Raw genomic sequence first — 3,980 nt, 5'->3', positions numbered from 1 at the left:
TTATTTACTGCAATCTGTGGGAAAATGATTTCTTGTACATAAGAGCATGAGCAGAGTTCTTATTATTGCAGAGCGATTTTACAGCACGAGATATTGCTAAGAGCATGATGAGCACGTGAACACCTCATGCTAGACTAACTGATTGGCTCACGTAGCATAACACTCTCTTTGTTTGTGGGCAAGGGCAAGGTTGCATTCCTTTTGATTGTTACTTTGTTGAGTACCAGGCACAACAAGCGCTGTGCTGGAGGAGAGAGGATGAATTATTTTCACTGGACACAATAAACATTGCACGGCTAAAGCCAAAGCTTTTTCTTCAAGTCATCTTGGTGTGAGACTGATTTCTTCGGATGTCGAGCTGGCACTCGACATTTGGTGCCCTCGTGTGATTTATTTCGGACTTCATGCTGTTTTACAACGTTCAGCCTCACCTCGCCCAGCAAGGGCTGCAGACGCGTCGTTCATCCACCTAGTGGATCCCTGGTGAGTGCTCCCATCCCCCCTTTCTTTTGCCATTATGGGGCAGTCTCTCTCTCCACCACAGAAAAAGTTTTTTGAAGACCTTAAATTTCTTTTGGCCAGTAACAACCTTGCTGTTCGGGATGCTGACCTTCAGTCGCTTATAGAAGCCTTGGATACTCACTGTCCCTGGTTTCCTCAGCATGGGAATTATAGTTTAAAAGACTGGGAGAAGATAGGACAATTTTTCCAAAACCATCCTCAGATTGATGTCAGAGTTTTGCATGCCTGGTCTGAAGTTTACACAGCAATGTCCAGTTTGACTCCAGCCAATCTCCTTTTGGCTGCTGCATCTGTTTCTTTGCCTGCCGACTTTCCATTGCTATATCCAGCATTGCCTTCTTCTGCTGTATATGCCCCACCAAAGGCTCCTGTCCTCCCTCCCCTGCATTCTCCTCATTCTTCGCTTCCTGCGCCTCCCGTTACTACTCCTCTCCAAGAATCTTCGCATTCAGCACCCCCCGCTCTTCCACCTCCTCCACCCAAGGCATCTGGCACCGCTCCTACCATTCCTCTTCAAAAATCTCTCCGTGCCGCCGCTCCGTTGCTGCCTTTTGATTCTGATACTCCAAATCTCTTTCCTGTGATTGCTCCTGCACCCCCGGAGGGAGGACCAGCCAGACATGAACAGTTTGATTTGGGATTCATAAAGGAACTGTGTTCTTCTGTCAGGGAAAATGGTTTGCAATCACCCTACACTCTCGACCCTCAGTATTGGGAGGCCACTACAACTGCTGCCCAAGAGGCTTTGGCCTCTGTCCCTGATGACAAGACTGAGCGCAATGGCCAGTGGGACAGCATCAGACAGGGCCCTGCAGAGCCCTATGGACAATTTGTTGGTCGCTTGTATAATACCTTCAAGCGGCAAGTTCAGGACCTGGCAGCACAAGAACTGACTGTACGCCAGCTTGCGTTTGGCTTATGTGTGTGGTATGGAAGCTGTACTACCCGGGACAGGTTGGGGTTGTGCAGAGTTGTTAAGGCAGCAGAGAGCATTGTTGGCTGCCCACTCTCCACCTTAGAGCAGATTTATGCCACAAGGTGCCATAGGAAGGCACTGGACATAGTAAAAGATCCATCACATCCTGGTCACTGTCTCTTCGAGCTCCTGCCTTCGGGACGGAGATACAGGACGATGAAGACAAGAACGAGCCGTCTTAAGAACAGCCTTCTTCCCCAGAGCGATCTCGGCCCTGAATGGGAAGCCTGGACTTTGAAAGTCATCTAATCTTCCTTGCTGTTTTATACTGTATTGTTTTAATTAGTGTTTTTATAGTTGTTTTGATTTTGTTTGGAGTGCCCTACCTGGGTGGATGGAGCAGCCAAGTAATTTCGTTGTCCCCGAGAGGGGGCAATGACAATAAAGATATTATTATTATTATTATTATTATTATTATTATTATTATTATTAATGCAAATGAGGACTGTAAGCAAGCACTGCGCCCTTTGATGACAACAGCAAATATAGCCATTGCTGATATCCTTACAGCCTGCCAGTCAGTGGGCACTGAGACGCACAAAGCTCATCTTTTAGCCACGGCCTGGTCCTCCACCGTGTCCCAAAATCCTGCAAAGGCTACAACCTGTTGGATTGACAGTGGCTAAAGAAAAATCCAGCGGACTTTACCCATTACGTACCTGGGACACAAGCTGACAGCATCTGCAGCCATTCCAGTTACGCCTCAACTACAGTTTCCTGGTTATCTTAGATTGGTGGATTTACAACAAATTCTTGGACAGCTGAATCGGATAAAGAGTTATTTGGACCTGCCCACCTCCACTTTGTCTCCACTATTTTCTGCCCTTAAAGGACATAAGGATCCAGCAGACAAGATCACAGTCACCTCTGCAATGGAAGAGGCTCTAACCACTGTGAACAACCATCTCCGCAGATGTATGGTGGACAGGATTCCTTCTCTTTCCATGGCACAATTATCACTTGCAGTATTTGCCACCCCGCTCCTTCCAACAGCTATATTGTACACCACAGGCCAGAAGCCTGGGACTGTGCCTATTGTGGAGTGGCTTCACCTGCCTCATACTCCTCCGCGGAATGTGTATGCTACACCCAACAGCGTCATGGACCTTGTTGCTAAGGGCCGACATCGAGCCCTTGCCCTTTCTGGAATGGACTTACAGTCAGTGTAACTGCCTTTCTCCCAGGAAGAATTTCAGCATTTGATGATGACAGCCGTTTCTACTCAAATAGCTTTTGCTGATTTCTTGGGAAATATCATTCACAATCCTCCTAGAGACCCTCGTTTGTCTTTCCTTACAGGGCTACGTTATGTCTTGCGAACTGCTTTGTCCCTCCTACCCTTACCCTCCGCCCTTACTGTGTTCACTGATGGTACCAAATTCAGAGGGGTGGTGTGGGAAGAGGAGGGGGAATGGAAAAGTTTGTATACTACTGAGAAGTCCTCAGCACAACGTGCTGAATTGGCAGCTGTAATTTTGGCATTTCAACAGTTTGCTAACATCCCTTTCAATCTCATTGTGGATTCTCAGTATGTATATAATCTTTTGAATGTCTTACCATTGTCTTATATCACTCCTGCTATTGATCAAAATTTGTTTACATTGTTTTCCACTTTGCAGAACTTGGTACAAGCTAGAACTTGTCAGTTTTATGTACCCCATCTCAGATCTCACACTGGCCACCCTGGGTATTTGGCAGAAGGTAATGCCCGGGCAGACCATGCTTTGAAGAATGGTATTTTTTCATTGTTTTCAGACCCATTTGAAAGTCATTCTGTATTTTATCAAAATGCTAAAGTTCTGGCGAAATTTTTTTCGTTGCCCATTTCTCAAGCTCGAGACATTGGGCTTCTTCTGGATTGTGGTTTTTACATGCCAATAATCGAGCCACGAAATATCACACAGGTTGCTCGGAAGTGGCCATTGGACTAATTTACCATTCTCATCCTTATTGGCATCACTTGGATTTTACCCCCCAGATTTTTTTTTTCTCCTCCCTCAGGAGTCCTGCCTTATGATGTGTTCCCCTGAGCATGTACAGAGGGCTGTCTTGGAACTATTGTGGACTCTTGGCAGGGAGGGGGTGAGCGGGTTTCAGTGTGTTCCAGTTGTTTCATTCTTGTGCTTTGGCATGGTTCCCGGACAGAGAGCAAGTTGCAATATGGTTCTTTAGCAAGGCCTGCGAAGACAATGGGCTCTGTTCTCGACCTTGTTGCAATCTTTTTAGTTATAGCAAGCGAAATATGCTTGGCTAGTGCCTTTTAGCTGCTGAGAAAAATGATTTTAAAAAGCTTCTCAAAGCTTTGAACCTTTTTTTTTTTTGGTGGTGGTATTCTAGCATTCCAGTAAATGCTTCATATAAGATTAGCAATAATATGAAGGATAATCACATAAGTTTATTCCCTGTGTTATTATCGCTTGTAGAAATAGCGTTTCATTGTTTTCGTTTTAATCATAATAGCAAAAAAGTTTTAGGTCATTAT

General features: G+C 45.4%; 1 protein-coding gene across 5 annotated transcripts in view; it reads left to right on the top strand.

Annotated features, from left to right (window-relative positions):
* The window catches only part of HORMAD2 (HORMA domain containing 2), a 236,046-nt gene that overhangs the window by 9,266 nt on the left and 222,800 nt on the right, over positions 1-3,980 (top strand). The window lies entirely within an intron of this gene.

Source organism: Podarcis vaucheri, assembly GCF_965113315.1.
Source record: "Podarcis vaucheri genome assembly, chromosome: 16".
In the NCBI taxonomy this organism is placed as follows: Eukaryota; Metazoa; Chordata; class Lepidosauria; order Squamata; family Lacertidae; genus Podarcis; species Podarcis vaucheri.
This window is presented reverse-complemented; position numbering and strand designations above follow the sequence as displayed.